This window comes from Schistocerca gregaria, chromosome 2 (assembly GCF_023897955.1).
Source record: "Schistocerca gregaria isolate iqSchGreg1 chromosome 2, iqSchGreg1.2, whole genome shotgun sequence".
In the NCBI taxonomy this organism is placed as follows: domain Eukaryota; kingdom Metazoa; phylum Arthropoda; class Insecta; order Orthoptera; family Acrididae; genus Schistocerca; species Schistocerca gregaria.
The window spans coordinates 24,307,303-24,327,429 of record NC_064921.1 but is presented as its reverse complement, the minus strand read 5'-3'; the positions used below and the strand labels follow the sequence as shown (position 1 = coordinate 24,327,429).

General features: G+C 41.9%; 1 protein-coding gene across 1 annotated transcript in view; it reads right to left on the bottom strand.

Moving 5' to 3' along the window:
- The window catches only part of LOC126334560 (PDF receptor-like), a 263,538-nt gene that overhangs the window by 34,404 nt on the left and 209,007 nt on the right, over positions 1–20,127 (bottom strand). The gene's annotated exons all lie outside the window — the stretch shown is intronic.

Below are 20,127 nucleotides of genomic sequence, written 5' to 3'. Positions count from 1 at the left end.
ACGTAAAACACGACCACACCATACCACAACCGCCTCTGAATTTTACTGTTGCCACTACACACGCTGGCAGATGAAGCTCACCGGGCATTCGCCATACCCACACCATTCAATCGGATCGCCAAATTATATACCGTGATTCGTCACTCCACAGAACGTTTTTCCACTGTTTAATCGTCCTATGTTTACGCTCCTTACACCGAAAGAGGCGTAGTTTGTCTTTTACCGGGGTGATGTGTGGCTTATTAGCAGCCGATCGAAAATGAAATACAAGTTTCCTCTCCTCCTGCTTAACTGTCATAGTACTTGAAGTGGATCCTGATGCAGTTTGGAATTTCTGTGTGATAGTCCGTACAGATGTCTGCCTATTACACATTACGATCCTCTTCCACAGTCGGCGGTCTCTGTCAGTCAACGGACGAGGTCGGCCAGTACACTTTTGTGCTGTACGTATCCCTTCACGTTTCCACTTCACTGTCACATCGGAAACAGTGGACCTAGGGATGTTTAGGAATATGGAAATCTCGCATACAGACGTATGACACAAGTGACACCCAATCATCTGACCCCGTTCGAAGTCCGTGAGTTCCGTGGAGCATCCCATTCTGCTCTCTCACGATGTCTAATGGCTTCCGAGGTCGCTGATATGGAGTACTTGGAAGTAGGTGGCAGCACAATGCATCTAATATGAAAAACGTATGTTTTGGGGGGTGTCGGGATAGATTTTATCACATAGTTTATGTATACACTGTGAGTCACTTCAGGCGTAACACACCTTTTATTTCCTGAACGGTTTCACATATCGAAACGGTAAATGTTAGAGCGCCGAGGGGACCGTATGTTTTTGTTTGGTAAATGTTTTAGTGGTGGTTTCAACTGAGATATTGAAATAAGTAAGTGTTTTTTTCTCTTTCTTATACTAACCGTGTTCTTTTTATAACTGCATTCGATAACTCTTGAGAAGACAATTAGAGTGATATAGCTTTTGTTAATGTTGATGTTGAGATCTTCTGTAAAATATTCCAGATTTGTCTTAGAATGAAAGAGCACGCTGGCCGAAAACGTCAGTTGCGATTGCCAAGCAAGCGTCTCGCACCAGGCTGCGTGGTTGTTTAACGCAAGGTAGGTATGCACTACGAGAATAAAACTTTATTTCCCTTCGAACCAACTCTCGACCTAGATGCAGATTCGCCTACGAATGCTGTACGTGGAAGTACGACATAGGCTATAATTTAATGAATCACAAAGAGTTTAGGAAAACTGTTTCACATTTGTGTGTCCTCCCACGTTCACGGGAGGTGAAACGGAGAAATCAACTGTTCATCTTTAAAAAATAAAGATGTATAAAGAGGTTTTATACGCTGCAAAAGCTACTATTCTGTTAAATAGCTAAATGTTAGAAGGAAGACAAGACCTATCCTTTTGCGTAGGTGGCTGCGCGCTTCTTAGAGGTAAACTGCGTGCTGTCGGACAAGTGTCCCTACCTACATTGCTCTAAATTGTATCATATTCGATACACTCGTTGAACTAAGTACGTTTCTGAAAATACTTTGATGGCCACCTGTACACGGCAAAATAAATATTCTTTTTAACGACACGTCAATTCATGCTGAACGTAATCGCGTAATGAGAGTGTTCCTAGCTGCGTGCAATACACGCTGCCACTTATTTGACAATAGAATTGGGTCCTATCCAACGTCCAGAAAACTTCTCATTCCGTATTTGCGTTGAAAAACGGGACGAGTGAGCTGGACAATTGTCGTGTTCCAGATACATACCCTGTCGAATAAGCAGTAGTACCTCTTGTAGAAGAACGGGCAGAATGTTCGTCAGAAAGCTATAGGTACGCGGCTGTGATGAGTCTGAAGGTTGTTGTGCTACGGTCGCTTCATATTCGTCTTCTCGATCTCTTTCACTAAAGCTCTCTGGTGTGAGGCTACTGGTGACCTCTAACCGAATCTGCCTAGACGACCTTGCCGCTGTAAACTGCCAACGACAGTGTGAAATGCCCAGTATTTAGGATCCGGTGCCTTCTAACTAATCTATGTCACATGGAACTGTGGAGGTTGTAAGGCGAAAATTAAGTGATGCAGTGTATGCAACTGCAAATATGCTCCATTAGAGGAATAATTTCGATACTGTGGTCCACGCTTCAGACGAAAAACATACGAGGATTATTCCGAAAGTAAGGAACGATAGGTTGTGAAATGGAAACCACAGTGAAAATCTGTTTTATTTGCAACAGTTAGTTAGAACTTCCAGCTACTCATCTCCATAGTCGCCGATCCGACTTAGACGTTTGTCGTAGCGTTGTACCAACTTTCCAGTACCCTTGTTATAGAAGGCAGTCGACAGTGGTTTCCGCCAATTCTCTACGCTGGCCTACAGCTCGTTGTCTGTGTCAAAATGTTGTCTTACAGCCAGCGGTTCATGTGAGCAGAGATGAAATTCAGAGGGAGACAATTACGGGCTGTATTGTGGGTAATCAAACATATACAATTGAAAACGATGCAGGAGCATCTTCATTGCCCCTGCAGAATGCGGCTGAGAAGTGTCTTGAAGAGCCGGCTGATGTGGCCGAGCATATCTAGGTGCTCCAGTCCGGAACCGCCCTGTTACTACGGTCGCAGGTCAAATCCTGCCATAGGCATGGATGTGTGTGATGTCCTTAGGTTAGTTAGGTTTAAGTAGTTCTAAATCTAGGGAACTGATGGTACCATATGTTAAGTCCCATAGTGCTTAGAGCCATTTGAACCATTTGTCTTGAAGAAGAAAGCACACGACAGAAATGTAATTTGGCTGCATAGCTTCAGGCGAAATTTCTCACCAGGCACTCATACTTGGCGGGAGACACTGCTGTTCTAGGTATCTTTATGTGCTCCCTGTGTGCTCAGAACTATAAAGAACGACGTAACCCTATTGACGGGCATACTAGAGACACTGCCCAACAGACCTGTTCAAAACTTCATCGGATTATCACAGAGGTTTCCAATTCGCGACCGATCGTTCCTTACTTTCCGAATAATCCTCGTATGTTTTTCGTCTGAAGCGTGGACCACAGTATCGAAATTATTCCTCTAATGGAGCATATTTGCAGTTGCATACACTGCATCACTTAATTTTCGCCTTACAACCTCCACAGTTCCATGTGACATAGATTAGTTAGAAGGCACCGGATCCTAAATACTGGGCATTTCACACTGTCGTTGGCAGTTTACAGCGGCAAGGTCGTCTAGGCAGATTCGGTTAGAGGTCACCAGTAGCCTCACACCAGAGAGCTTTAGTGAAAGAGATCGAGAAGACGAATATGAAGCGACCGTAGCACAACAACCTTCAGACTCATCACAGCCGCGTACCTATAGCGGGAAAGAAGGAAACCGATGTAGTACTGATTACAGCGGAGGAACTTACTATTGATGCTTACTCCGTTTCTGATCTCTTCCGTGCTTGTCCTTGCTGCCGACCAATCATAGCGGCTTCGATTATGTCTGCATTCTCTCCAATTTCCGAACTTCACAAAACTTCCTCTGCTTAACTCGCTGAGCTAATGGTTCTAGAGAAGGTGATATTGTGGATAACGGCGTAGCCCCGTGATTCGCAAGGTGTGCAACATGTATACCAGTAAGAGACACATCCTGCAGCCACAACAGATGTAGAAGGTAGTAATGAAAATCATACGTAAGAGACAACAACACTGAGTAATACACAGTAGTTACGTTTGGCACGTATTACAAACAAAAACTAAAGGAAGAGAGTAGTAGTCGAGTAGGAAATGGGCAAAAACACACGAAACTGAGTTTTCCGCATGGTCGTTAACCAAACATCCGTCAATGGCGTCCGGCTATGGTCGCAAGGTTTCCAAATAACGAACTGGGTCGCCACACGTTAAGATGCTGGCCACACTATGTGACGAATGAGTTCTGCGTGAACCTCTTAGAGGGGCACTGACTATTGGGCATTGAACAAGGTAGAATCGGGTAATGCCAGCTGGCAATCGGAAACATGGGTCATCTTAGCACTTGTTCGTGGACTGCTGAGTATTTGAGTTGGCTTCGGTGAATGCAGAAACAGTGATGGTTTGGTGAGATCGCTTCAGTACAGCATAGTTTTCGTTGTGGGCGCGTTTAAATTCTATCAACTTTACTTTTGAATTCAGGATGTTTCTTTGCTATGATTTGTTTTTTTTTATATAATTTACCATTTTACTCACTAGAACAAAGTTCCCTTGACCTACAAGAATAATTGTTGGTATATATATATATATATATATATATATATATATATATATATATATATATATATCAACAGGTATTTTTTCAAAACTATAGTTAGGCTACTAGTTTCAACGGCTCAGTAGCGTCTTCTTCAGACCTCACTACATCGAAAGTCTGCAATATTTCCGTATATGTGTACATAGTACAGAACATTTGTAGTAACTGGATTCCGTAAAAGTGTTTCAAACAGAGTGTGCTCTCGTGCATATACAGTGTGTTTCAAAAATGACCGGTATATTTGAAACGGCAATACAAACTAAACGAGCAGCGATAGAAATACACCGTTTGTTGCAATATGCTTGGGGCAACAGTACATTTTCAGGCAGACAAACTTTCGAAATTACAGTAGTTACAATTGTGAACAACAGATGGCGCTGCGGTCTGGGAAACTCTGTAGTACGATATTTTCCACATATACACCATACGTAGCCATAATATGGCGTAGTCTCTGAATGAAATTACCCGAAACCTTTGACAACGTGTCTGGCGGAATGTCTTCAGATGCAGATGAGATGTACTGCTTCAGCTGTTCAATTGTTTCTGGATTCTGGCGGTACACCTGGTCTCTCAAGTGTCCCCACAGAAAGAAGTCACAAGGGTTCATGTCTGGCGAAGAGGGAGGCCAACCCACGCCGCCTCCTGTATGTTTCGGATAGCCCAAAGCAATCACACGATCATCGAAATATTCATTCAGGAAATTAAAGACGTCGGCCGTGCGATGTGGCCGGGCACCATCTTGCATAAACCACGAGGTGTTCGCAGTGTCGTCTAAGGCAGTTTGTACCGCCACAAATTCACGAAGAATGTCCAGATAGCGTGATGCAGTAATCGTTTCGGATCTGAAAAATGGGCCAATGATTCCTTTGGAAGAAATGGCGGCCCAGACCAGTACTTTTTGAGGATGCAGGGACGATGGGAGTGCAACGTGGGGCTTTTCGGTTCCCCATATGCGCCAGTTCTGTTTATTGACGAAGCCGTCCAGGTAAAAATAAGCTTCGTCAGTAAACCAAATGCTGCCCACATGCATATCGCCGTCATCAATCCTGTGCACTATATCGTTAGCGAATGTCTCTCGTGCAGCAATGGTAGCGGCGCTGAGGGGTTGCCGCGTTTGAATTTTGTATGGATAGAGTTGTAAACTCTGGCGCATGAGTTGATACGTGGACGTTGGCGTCATTTGGACCGCAGCTGCAACACGGCGAACGGAAACCTGAGGCCGCTGTAGAATCACCTGCTGCACTAGCTGCGCATTGCCCTCTGTGGTTGCCGTACGCGGTCGCCCTACCTTTCCAGCACGTTCCCAGTCCGTTGAAATTTTTCAAACACATCCTTTATTGTACCGCTTTTCGGTCCTTTGGTTACATTAAACCTCAGTTGAAAACTTTGTCTTGTTGCAACAACACTGTGTTCTAGGTGGTGGAATTCCAACACCAGAAAAATCCTCTGTTCTAAGGAATAAACCATGTTGTCCATAGCACACTTGCACGTTGTGAACAGCACACGCTTACAGCAGAAAGACGACGTACAGAATGGCGCACCCACAGACTGCGTTGTCTTCTATATCTCTCACATCACTTGCAGCGCCATCTGTTGTTGAAAACTGTAACTATTGTAATTTCGAAAGTTTGTCAGCCTGAAAATGTACTGTTGTCCCAAGCATATTGCAACAAACGGTGTATTTCTATCGCTGCTCGTTTAGTTTCTATTGCCGTTTCAAATATACCGGTCATTTTTGAAACACCCTGTAAAATTTTATTTGTGACTGCTAGCATAACTTCCATTTTAGTTACTTTACTTTGTCTTCAGTCGACTAGCAAGAATGACTTTTCCTATAAATGTTACTGACCAACACTGTTAACTTATTGAGACTTCATTATTACTTATTTTGAATTAGCTTTTGGCAAACAAACAAAACTGGCTATCATTTTAATATCTTTCTTCTAGATATTTAGACAACGATACTCAGGTCTTTCATAACTGTAAAGGAATCGGACCCTAAGTAGGGGCCGGAGTGGCCGTACTGTTCTAGGCTCTACAGTCTGGAACTGAGCGACCGCTGCGGTCGCAGGTTCGAATCCTGCCTCGGGCATGGATGTGTGTGATGTCCTTAGGTTAGTTAGGTTTAATTAGTCCTACGTTCGAGGCGACTGATGACCTTAGAAGTTACGTCGCATAGTGCTGAGAGAGGCCCTAGGTAGGTGACAATAACCGAGGATAATAACAAGACCGGATACCTACAAATTTTACATACAGCACTTAGTACTGGAATAAATTTCACAGTGGGTGTCACTGTGTAATGACTCACGAAGTTAGTGACGTGAATGAGAATACAGTTCGTTGCAGATATTAAGCTGTCGTCTTCGTTGCCGTCTACAATACTCCAATTGCTCCATGTAATACTACGAGGACAGCTTGATTCGCAGCAACCAATTCCGTTGCAGGATCTTGATGTTATTGCAGCCACTTACTTATCTGAAAGCTCGTCATTCTCTTAAAGCCAAGCTAGTAACAATTGCACCTCACATGGGCCCGACAGTGCACTCTGCTTAGGTGCGTTCATTCTGGCGGCCCACAACCAAGGAAGTTTCCTGCTCGCTCTGCTCTGACGGCGCACTCGCATCCAGAGACAGCGCTCCTTCACAAGTCTTTACTCTCTACCAACAATATTACTTTTCCTAAGCTTCCCTAACGGCATCAACCCAGTATAAAAACATCATAGGCTGGTTGGTTGATTCGGGGTAAGGGACCAAACAGCAAGGTCATGGGTCCCATCGGATTGGGGAAGGATGTAGGAGGTCGTTTGTGCCCTTTCAAAGGAACCATCCCGGCATTTTAATGAAGCGATTTAGGGAAATCACGGAAAAAGTTAATTAGTGTAGCCGGAATCGCATTTGAAATGTCGTCCTCCCGAATGCGACTCCAGTGTGCTAACCATCGCACTACTTCATTCGGTAAATGCATTATGATACAAAATAATTTATTCGAGTGACTCTACATATTATGTTTGTAATCAACACATAGCACCTAAAGAGTTACAGAACAAAACAACTACATCATATTTACAATAAACAAAGCGGGCAAAAATTTTAATGAACATATCTCAATTATAGTGTTACAAATGGTATGCCACGTCACTGCACATGCCCATTTCAGATTTAATGAGATTGAAATAGTGATGGATGGAAAGAATCAGGTGGAAATATAAGTGAAGGGTTGCGAAATTTGTAAATTCAGATTGGTGGAAACCACATCGTGTCAAGGAATTCTGCCATATAAGCAGCAAAATAGCCAGGTCGGAAGGAGTGGAGAGGACATAAAAATCAGACTAACACTGGAAAAAAGTGCATACCTGGCCTACTAGTGTCAAATATAGGCCTTAATTTGAGGAAGAATGGCAAACTTACATTAAAGAAAGAGAATGTTTTCTGCAGAATCGGCAAGGAAATGCATATACGGAAAACACTGACAAGAAGGAGGACAGGACTACAGAAAACCTGTTAAGATATCAGCGTATGACGTATGACGTAGGTTGCAAGTGCTACTATGAGATGAAGCAGCTGGCACAGGAGTTGAATTCGTGGCAGGGCGCGTCAAACAAGTCCGAAGATGATTAAAAAAATCGTATAGAATAACTTTCTGGAGTAGCTCAAAGTTGTGAAATTGTTTATAGCTCAAAAACGTGATGCAAGAATAATACGTGGTGCCTACCCAACATCATCTTATAAAAACATATTTACGGAGTTATGCAGTTTGACTACTGTTTCACAGTTTATTTATTCCTTATCGTATTTAGTCTGAAATAAAAATAAACAGACTTAGACGCTTACGGCATGCGATACGCCACCATTGTAACTCACGTTGGTAAATAAGATGTAGTCAATAGCCCAGTGTTCACTGCGTCATTGTTGTGATTACGCCATCACTGATAACCATTTGGTCGCGACGAAGGGATTAGATTATTTTTATGTTATGGACAATGTAGAGTTGTCCTAAACTATCCAGGCTTTTTGACTGTAAGTCTCGCGTGGCAGAGAGCGTAAATCACACGTAGCACAGAATAGGAAGCTAGCGGCAGCTTGTAAATTTATGCTCGAACTGCATTTCCGTTCTGAGTAGCAGTGTCGTGTTGATCGGAAGTAGGTACGTTCGCGTTGAGCTCTATCAATTCTGGTAAATGCACCTGTAGTTTTGTGTATTGCATGTAACGAATGTTAAACTGGAGGAGACTAGGCCTCAACAATATTTACATTTTGGAAGATTTGTCATCCACTCATTCAGGTGTACACCAGCGTCTGCCAGAATGTTGCCCTGAATTAATTAATCGTCAGAATCCTGATGGTGGAGCTCAACGTACTAACAGCAGCACAGCAGAAAAGGACAGGTAAATTTAACAGGTCGAAGATATGCGACCAGAAGTCTAACACACGGTACTGGCAGGCGGGTCTACGATTCAGTTCAGTCAGGCACACTTGGCAGGTATCCACTTGGTGGCACGAGCAGTTTGTTCACGGTTAGTTTCACTATTACGGTGTGGACAGCTCTTTACTCTTGACGTATTGTTTCGATTATCATAAATAAGGGTAAATTAAATTAACTTCAAACGTAAGAGGAAATAATGTAAAAGGTTCATGTTCCTTTATTAAGAGTGCAATACCACCGAGATGCGTAAGGAATTATTAAAACAAATATTTTGTGCTCAAAACTAGTGGTTGATTATAACTGAAGATATTGTTGTAGTGGTCTTCTGTCCAGAGACTGGTTTGATGCAGCTCTCCATGCTACTCTATCCTGTGCAACCTTCTTCATCTCCCAGTACCTACTGCAACCTACATCCTTCTGATTCTTCGTAGTGTATTCATCTCTTGGTCTCCCTCTACGACTTTCACCCTCCACGCTTCCCTCCGTCAATACTCTGGTGATTCCAGAACGTTTCCTACTAACCGATCCCTTCTTCTAGTCAAGTTGTGACACAAATTGCTCTTCTCCCCGATTTTATGCAGTACCTCCTCATTAGTTACGTGATCTTCCCAAATAATCTTCAGCGTTCTTATGTAGCACCACATGGCCAAAACTTCTATTACCTTCGGGACTAAACTATTTATCGTCCACGATTCGCTTCCATACATGGCTACAATCCATACAAATACTTTTAGAAAATACTTCCTCACACTTGAATCTTTACTTGATGTTAACAAATTTCTCTTCTTCAGAAACCCTTTTCTTGGTACTGCTCGTCTACATTCTATATCCTCACCACTTCAGCCATTATCCGTTATTTTTCTCACCGAATAGCAAAACTCATTTACTATGTAAGGTGTCACGCAAATCCAACACCTTACATGAAAGCCGTGACATGATAAGCAAATCCAGTAGTATGTCACACAGCTCGGAATAAATCATGACATTAAATTAACCAAAGTAATATGAGTAACGAGTGAGCAAATGGAATACCACAGACTAACACAAGAATGCCTAAATGCATGTCGTACCTTCCCACCGTAAGGCTGACGCAGTTCCGAGTGGAGAAACGAGGACAGAAGCCGAGAGCAGAACCGTGTTAAGCTAGAATGCCCTCCGATAAGGGAGGGGCTGGGCACCCACGCCGCGAGCCTACCTGTACAACTACACAACGCGCACGTTTTAGCGTGAGACTGTTTCGCGTCTCAGGTACGTCAAGGACAACCCCCAGCCCATGTTAAAAGCTGGAGCACTCCAGAAAAGCAGTATAGATCTTACGATAACAAAAAAAGGGCCACTACTACCCGCAAGTTTTAGCATGAGACTCTTTCGCGTGTCTGTTACATTAGGACAATTCTCCAGCCCATGTTAAAAGATAGAGCCCTCCAGAAGAATAGTATAGATCTCACGATAACGCTAAAAGAACCACACCAGCAACAGGTTTTAGCGTGAGACTTTTTAGCGTCTCTGTTACGTTGCAAACTTTAAAAACTTTGCCCCACCACGAAAAGTATAACGTTTCTCATTGGATAGACAGAATTTTTGTAGGCGGAGCTTAAGGTTAACATTGAGACCCTGATTGGTCAGATGAAAACATAGCCAGATAGTTTTTTTTAAACTAACTTCGGTAAATTGTAGCAAGGAGAAGTTAGAGAGTTGGTTCCGAGACGGCGAGCTGGATGGCTGCTGCGCCGGCCGCTGCCGCCCTGACGCTGCTTAAACACCGACAAGGTAATGAACGTACGCGATACCTCATTTTTGAGCGCATAGGGCTTCACTCAGAACTGCAGAAGTCTCATCTGTTACACCCCCTTTTTTTGCGTAATACTAGTGTCGATCGTTAATTAAAACTCATGGTGTTCACATTTGCCACTTGAAGAACAGATCTGAAACGCGATGATTTTTCTTTTATATAGTTATTGAGAAGTCACATCAGCCACTGTAATTTACGACAAGTTAGATAAGTTATTAAAGATAATTGAGAGTCACTGTAGACCATTTTGATAGTTTTCTCTTTTGTGAAACTTAATTTAAACCTAGATTATAGATGTGATATGGCATAGGTCATCCTTCGATCCATTGTAGAACTTGGAAACCCATTCAGGGAATAATTCGTTCACATTTTTGTTGAACGCAGTTGGTTTATACCATCCTGTATTAAAACATTTCCTTTTATCAATAGTGCAATTTATAAACGATGTTTTGTGAGTAGAATAAAATTTCCAATGGTAAACTTAACTGCTATTTCGACGTTATTTTACCAGATAACTAAAAATAGGAAAGCCTTGAACCCTTTCCACTATATTTAGTTAGTATTAAGATTCTTTTACAGGGAGTGCAGTGGAGCTGACGCTGAGATCATTTAGTATTTGGTTATATCATCGCCAGTCTCACTGAACTCTTCTGAATTCTACATGTCATGTGTGGTCTGGCGTCTCCTTACCAGCAACAGGTCCCAGGTTCAAACTAGTTAATTCCCTAAAAAACACGCTCAGAGCGTCGTTGCGCGAAAGTGGTAGGAGGACACGATATAGAACAATCAGACACCACCATGAATGTTTAGAACTACTTTAAGTGTCTCATTTCCTAATCTAAATCCCTCAGCGTCAACCTGATTTAATTAGATTACATTCCATTATCCTCGTTTTGCTTTCGTTGGTGTTCATTTCATATCCGCCTTTCACGACACTGTCCATTTCGTTCAACTACTCTCCCAGGTCCTTTGCTTTCTCTGAGAGAATTAAAATGCCATCGGGAAAGCTCAAAGATTTTATTTCTTCTCAGTCGATTTCATTCCTACTCTAAATTTGTCTTTTGTTTCCTTTACTGTTTACTCAATGTACATATTGAATAACATCAGGGATTGGTTACAGCCCTGTCTCACTCCCTTCCCAACCGCTGCTTACCTTTCATGCTCCTCGATTCTCATAACTGCCATCTGGTTTCTGTACAAATTGTAAATAGCCTTTGGCTCCCTGTATTTGACCCCTGCCACCTTCAGAATTTGAAAGAGAGTGTTCCAGTCAACCTTGTCAAAAGCCTTCTCCAAGTGTACAAATGCTAAAAATGTAGGGTAGCCCCATTGGACTGGGGCCTGCTGTTTCTTTTCAGCCCTAGTAATGTACATTAATGACTGTTTACTACGGTGCTACAGTTTTATGCTTGACGTGGCCAAACTTCGGCATGCAATAGTTTGCTGTCAGTGGCTTCTGAAAAACGCCAAATTATTTTGGCTGAAACTTGGTTAAAGATGGGTTTATACACTACTGGCCATTGAAACTGCTACACCACGAAGATGCGTGCTACAGACTCGAAATTTAACCGACAGGAAGAAGATGCTGTGATATGCAAAAGACTAGCTTTTCAGAGCATTCACAGGAGGTTGGCGTCGGTGGCGACACGGACAACGTGCTGACATGAGGAAAGTTTCCAACCGATTTCTCATACACAAACAGCCGTTAACCGGCGTTTCCTGGTGTAACGTTGTTGTGATTCCTCGTGTAAGGAGCACAAATGCGTACCGTCATGTTTCCGACTTTCATAATGGTCGGATTGTAGCCCATCTCGATTGCGCTTTAGCGTATCGCTACATTGCTGCTCACGTTGGTCGAGATCCAATGACTGTTAGCAGAATATGGAATCGATGGTTTCAGGAGGGTAATACGGAACGCCGTGCTGCATCCCAACGGCCTCGTATCACTAGCAGTCGAGATAAAAGGCATCTTATTCGCATGGCTGTAACGGATCGTACAGCAACGTCTCGATCCCTGAGGCAACAGATGGGGAAGTTTGCAAGACAACAGTCTGCACGAACAGTTCGCAAACTTTGCAGCAGCATGGACTATCAGCTCGGAGACAATGGCAGCGGTTACCATTTACGCTGCATCACAGACAGGAGCGCATGCGATGGTGGACGAATGGCAAAACGCCATTTTTTTAGGATGAGTCCAGGTTCTGTTTACAGCATCATGATCGTCGCATCCGTCTTTGGCGACATCGCGGTGAACGCAAATTGGAAGCGTGTATTCGTCATCGCCATACTGGTGTATCACCCGGCGTGATGGTGTAGGGTGCCATTGGTTACACGTCTCGGTCACCTCTTGTTCGCATTGACGGCATTTTCAACAGTGGACGTTACATTTCTGATGTGTTACGACCGGTGGCTCTTCCCTTCATTCGATCCCTGCGAAGCCCTACGTTGCAGCAGGAAAATGCTCGATTGCATGTTGCAGGTCCTATACGGGCCTTTCTGGATAGAGAAAATGTTCGACTGCTGCCCTGTCCAGCACATTCTCCAGATCTCTCACGAATTGAAAACGTCTCGTCAATGGTGGCCGAGCAACTGGCTCGTCACAATACGCCAGTTACTACTCTTGATGAACTGTGGTATCGTGTTGAAACTGCATGGGCAGCTTTACCTGTACACGCCACCCAAGCTCCGGTTGACTAAATGCCTTGGCTTATTAAGGCCGTTATTACAGCCAGAGGTGGTTGTTCTGGGTACTGATATCTCAGGATCTATTCACCCAAATGGCGTAAAAATGTTATCAGTCACTCATAGTGTAATATATTTGTCCAATGAATACCCTTTTATCATCTTCATTTCTTCTTTGTGTAGCAATTTTAATGGCCAGTAGTGTATTTGCAAGTGAGACTGATGTGTTATTTATTCAGTTATCACAGTTGCTGACAGGGCTGCACAATGTTCCAAATTATTAAGTACTGATCCACCTTTTGGGAAACTGAACTGCTCCTGGTTGTGGAAACTACACAGCTTTCTTCTTCTTTTGGGACATGGTATAAATTCTGTAAGGTACCGGGCTTAATATGTCGTCAGCTGCTTTCATTCGAGAATTAAATACTGCTCTTTCTAACACTTCCAGGGAAAACATTACATCTTTTGCACATGACAAATCAATTCCAGCAGTGTCTTGGTCTGAACATAACCATGTACTAAATTCACTGTTATAGATATTTTCGGGTTTATCATTACACATAATCTTGAGAACTTTCAGACATCTTAAATTTTTATCGTTGTCTCATTAATTCAAAGAATTGGGCTACATCCAGATTATATGAACTCACATGGAAGAAAACAGCGTGACGCTGGGACTATTAGACTCAGGACGAATTCCAAAGTTTCAAAGATACTCTCCTTGCTACTCCTACATTATCTCACCCCGAGTTTTCATGTGTTTTTTCTATTTCTACAGACAGTTCGAAAACATGTCATGGGGTACATTTATTTGAAGAAGCTGAGGAAGGTGCGCATTTGTCACTCGTATCCTGTCAGATTCTGAATGACATTACTTAGTTACAAAATTAGACGCATTGGCTATGGTCTGGGCCTTCACTACATTCTGTTTCTCTGTGTATGTGAAACACAGTGAACCATATACTGCCCACTGGGTATTGTCAATTTTTAATGACTGCTAAACTAAAACGTTATCAGTAAGCATGCTGGGTTTTGTATTTGCTAAAATTTCATTGTACTCTTGTTTGTATTTGCAGGCCACAAAACATCACTGATATGCTCTGTTAAATGCACATGTTGGTTAAATTACAGACATTGTGGTGACCACCATGAAAAGAATTAGGTAGACTCTGAAAATTATATTATTTCATCACTAGGTAACACTGGCAAGGAAGGGGGTGAAGGAGAAGTGGTATGCTGTAACAAATATTCCATTGAGAGAATACCATTTTGCACAAAACAACATTCCATTCGGAATTCAAAATCCTAACGGTTCTCTGTGCCTTCTGAGCATACATAATAATTTAGTTTACAACCATATTTGGTACATGCACCTTAGTTATGCCTACTTTGGTCCTTGGAAATGTTTCAATAACATACGTAAACATGTTATTTCAACAACTTTGAGAACAGAAATTTTCATGTTTTAGCAAAGTGGAAACTTTGTCAGAAAGCAAAACGCCCTACTATTCCACACAATACGCCAATAATTCCTATAGTGCCAGCCAAACTGAACGAATTAGCAACTGTAGACTTGTCCGGCAAAGTTTCGAAAGCAAACCATGCTTTTTCTTTTGTTTTGTAGCAGCGAAACTCACTTCTAAATTTGGACAATTCACCCCACAGTGCAAAGCAATTGTTAAGTCGCTGTGTGCAGCTTTCGTTCAAAATTTCTTCAATGCTGTTGGCCTTGTTGCTAAATCTCAATTCTGTTCACATCACTGAATGTGCAGTTTATGATGTATGATGCGTACATCAATTTTTATACCACATACCATACCATCTCAATTCCCTGATGACGGAATTGGGAAAACATTTACATTATATTGTTATCGCCAACATAAAACTTAGGATAAAAATTTAATCATTTTTAGAGTGAACGACGTTTGTGCAGTAAGTAATGAAACACTTTTTTTTCTGAAAGCATGTTGGTTTCATTTAGAATTCCTAGATAACTCATTATACCCCTGTGTTTTGACTATATACCTCTATGAACGCGACAGCCTAACGTCACCTTACTGGGAGAGCCTGTGTGCCCTCGTGGCACCACTCTACTGGTCGACGTTGCAGCAAAAGTCTTGCTCCATCATTAACATCCCCATCATCCAGATATGGCTTCCAATGGAGTGTATCCTGCATGGAAGTCCGACGGTGCGATATCCAGACCACAGGGTGGATGAGGAAGAACAGTCCAATGGAGTTTTGTGAGCTATTCTTAGGAGCATAGATTTTTGTGACGCCTTGCATTTCATGGAGAAGGAAACGTTTTCTCTTTTTTTGTAGCGATGAACATTGCAAGAGTCACTACTATATGCAACAGGCTAGGACACAAGAATTGGACACATTTCCATGGAGTTGTTGTGATGATGACGGAGAGCTCACCCACGAGTCACCATGCATTTTTTCACAGACATGTCTCCATAGATATTATGCTGAACCCAGGAATATCTTCGCTTATCTGGTTATTCACCAAAGTAAACTTAATGATAGATGTCTGGTCGAAACATACCTCATTTACAGACGCCACTTTGAGGTATCATATAGCGTTGTTAGCTACCAGAACTTTATGAAACTACAGGGGTTGCTGCAAGAATATTACACGATATTCAACAACAAATTCTTCATTTTTCAAGGAAAATTAGCTCAGTAAAAAATTGATACATTAATTATTGATTGCACCTCATACTTTCTTCTGTTGCTGAAAAACAAGGAGGCAACAGTAATGGATGTAGTACCCTTACTACGACAGTAAGACAAAAATACTGGTCAGACCCGAGCATTTGACACAATAAGGAAACCACTTCAGCACAAATTTTTTGTTGTGTTCACGAGTCCATTCAACATTCAAATGATTTCACAAACAGATGATCTAGAGGTGGAGTTGTTAAGGATTCGTAAGCCATGACGTCTTCACCATGTGGCAGATATAAAAATTTTTATTGAATGGTTTCATGTGTGATAGCAAATAACTTTGAAAAAGAATAGCTTAGGTTTGCCATATGTAGGATGGACTTCTGAAGAAAGATCATGCTGTGCAGGAGTATGTTCTCTTACGTAAGGTAGAGCATGACAACTATTCACATCTGTATAGATATAAGATATGTTTGGTAAAGAAAGGTACCATGATGTTGAGTGTCTTTATTGTTGGGTAACTTTGTGTCATCTTCTGTCAGTGCTGTTATAATATATTGAAGCTGTAATATTATCATTTATCACATATTTTCTATGTGTTTAGATTTTCTTTAGTTACTATTTCCTGAATCAATCTTCGTTGTGTGTGACAGTAACAAATATTATGACCTGTTATGGATTGGAAATTGAAGTCAAGCATTAACGAAAAACGATTCTGTTCGAAAATGTATTCAGAACCAAGTGTTCCATTGCTTAATTCCTAATGTTTATAAAAGAAAGAATCGAACTACATACTGAAGAGCTTTTGCAATGTAAACTAATTATATATATATATATATATATATATATATATATATATATATATATATATATATATATGTATATATGTGTGTGTGTGTGTGTGTGTGTGTGTGTGTGTGTGTGTGTGTGGGAACGAGACTACGAATAAAATTATTCTCTCTACAAAAGTATTTTACATAAGTAATTCGAAAAATATTTAAAAGTGATACTTTGCATGTTATTTTGGTCAGTATTTAACAATAAGCTTCAAAGAAGGTAAAATCTCATCTGTTATTATTTTATTTACGTGGCAGTCCTGATCGCAGGTTACACTACTATTATACAACTAACTAGATACATATTATATACATATTTCTTTTGATATTATGATATGGTATTATATTAAGCATTAAGATAGCATTACAGTAGGACAAAGAACATTTGGGAGTGGCTGATCTCTCTGCAATAATCACATTTGTACTAATCGTGTGCTCACAGTGTACCTACCAAACTTCATGTGATAACTATACCTTTTTTCCCCTAAGATTGAGCTGTATATCTGTTGTAGTTTGGTATATCTGTGTACTTAGGTCTAGTGAGTAGAAGCATACTGTGAAAGTAATTATGGAGCATTAATTTTCTTTGTCACTATTCACAATCATTGGAAATCCTATCAGTGATGTTAAGACACATAACAACAGTACAATAATAAGTTTTTTAATACATGTAGGTACCACAATCACGTTATTTCATACCTACATTATGTCATATGTACACAGATTAGAATTTCACTGTATAATAAACTTACAGTTATCATAAACCTATTTGTTTTCTTTCGTGATATATCATATTAATTTTATATCAAACAATGTATATATGTTCACTAAATATTATGCTTCATAATGGAGTACTTATATGTTACCGATAGTGTCTAATTTCCTTTGATATGTACTTTATGCATTCTGGACAGGTATTCACTACTGTGAAGATGTAAATACGCACATTAAATTCATGGGAGCCTTATATTGGATGGTGGAAATATTGAATCTTGACTTACAGCTCTGCTTCATTTAATATATGACCAGAGAATATTAGCTGGAGCACCCTGTCAGGTGTCCCATTATGTAAACTTATCACACTGTTGGTTCGCCACCTCGTCACAGTTGAGTCAGCTCCTTCACTGACAGACCAGAAGTACAGTATTGATGTAATATCAATTTTGTCAGCTTTTTCATCGTACATTGTCACCTGCACTTCATCTGATCCATCTTTGAAGAAAAAACTCAACTTTTTGCCCTGTCTGAATCAGCCCTTTTCAACACTACTGTTATTTCGTTAGGATCTTTTGTTTGTCTGTGGAGAAATTCTTCACTTAGCTGTGCTCACTGAGCTCAGAGCCATTTGAACCATTTGAAGCAAACTCATGGTTTGCGATGGGTGATGGCAACTCGATGCTTGCAGGTACAAATCAATATGAATGGGTTTCCGGTAAACTGAATGCCCTAGAGAACCATCATTCTTCCTTCGAACCAGGACTTGTTTTGATTATGTCCACAGCAACTTCTTTCTGGGACTCCATTATTGAAGAATCCGTAGAAATACGACTGGCGGAAAATCTGTTAAAACCGTGACAACGGCTACCAGCTGGACACTGCATGGAATACCATCATCTCCACGATTTGCTCAAATCGAGGACGACATAGTGCGTCGACTGCCGTGGCAAACAGCAACGCAGAGGGCGACTGAGTTCCGCTATCCCATCTGCGAGGGCGCTGCTGGCGGCCAGTGTGGTTCAACTGTCAAGTTTTCGATGCATGCGCAGAATAGTTACAGTACGCTATATATTGCTGAACGGAGGACGTTTTCGACACACCTACAAATCCTTGATCCGCCCCATCCTCTGTTATGCTAGCGTCGCTTGGATTTCCGCCCCTCCCCGGTTCTATCAAGCCTTCCATATCCTCGAACGCCATGCGCTCCGCCTCGCCTACGGCATCCGCCTTCCGTCCCCCACGTGCATCCTCTATGACCTCGTCTCCTTCCCCCACCTTCTCCTTTTCCTTGAACACATCCGCACACTCTATATTGTCCGCCGCCTTGATCCCCCTCACCCCCTGGTTTCTCCCATCCTCTCAACCCCCAACCAGTTGCCGCACCGTTACCGTTGTGTCCCACCCTCTCTCCATCTCCACACCCTCCATCTCCTTTCCCAACACAACTTCCACCATCTACCCCTTCCGGATGATGAGCTTCGCCCTGACATCTACCCTTCCTACCAACTCTAACCCCTTCTTCCTGCCTCCTCCTCTGGGCTCCCTTTCCTCCCCCTCCCTCATCCTGAGTGGCTTCCCTCTCCTACTCCCCCTCCATATCTTGTGACTCCTTCCAGTGTCTCTGCGCTACCTCCTGCCCTGCCTTCCCTCTTCCTCTCCCACCCCACGTGTCTCCTGCCTCTTCATGAACCCACTGATGCCCCTCCTCTCGTCATCCCGCTGCTTCCGCAGCTGCCCGTTGCTCTCCCCTCCTTTTCCATACTCTCTGACCTTTTCCCTCGGCAGGCCACACCTGGCAGTTTTATTGTTCGTCGTGTGTGCTCAAAGTGGGTTTTAAGTGTGTTGTTCCAGAGTGTTTTTACTACTGTGGCCGACTTTTAACCTGTGCCTGCGCATTCAGTGCCTTCTCTGTGTTTTAAGAATCGCCAATTGTGTTTTTTAACTTTCTGGTGCTTTTTTTTTAACTGTCCCCCATGAACGTCTCCATGTGAGTGTATATTTTACCTCCATTTCTCCCCTTATTCTTTTTTATGTTCCCTTTTTTATCTCGTTATGTATGTATCATTTTATTCTTGTTTTAGTTGTAGTGTCACTCGGTTGAAGAGCGGCGGATTGTGCCGTTGACAGCCCTCCCCTGCCCATATGGGGCAGGGGAATGAAATCACAATAAAGAAAAAAAAAGACGGTTTCGCCAGTCTGTGTCGGCTCACCTAAAGATGACTTGGGAGGTGCCCAGTTGAAATATAGTGCGAAGTATTGAATGACGACCGGCTGCAAGCCCAAAATTTGTTTATACAGTCAATTCGCTGGGAGAAATTTAAAATTCACATTCTTGAGACGTTTGTATTCGTTTTTTTTGCTGCTTCAATTACTGCGTTTTTATATTTTCTCCTTTCATCAATTAAATTCAATATTTCTTCTGTTACCCAAGGATTTCTTCTAGCCCTTGTCTTTTTACCTACTTGATCCTATGCTGCCTTCAATATTTCATCCCTCAGAGCTACCCATTCTTCTTCTATTGTATTTCTTTCCCCCATTCCTGTCAATTGTTCCCTTATGCTCTCCATGAAACTCTGTACAACCTCTGATTCTTTCAGTTTATCCAGGTCCCATCTCCTTAAATTCCCACCTTTCCGAAAAGTTAGCGGAGCATAAAAGTTACAACTGTCAATTGTATAGTTTGCTAAGTTTCTGTGTTGCCTTCCATATGTAATATCTCTGCCAGCTATACATCACTACT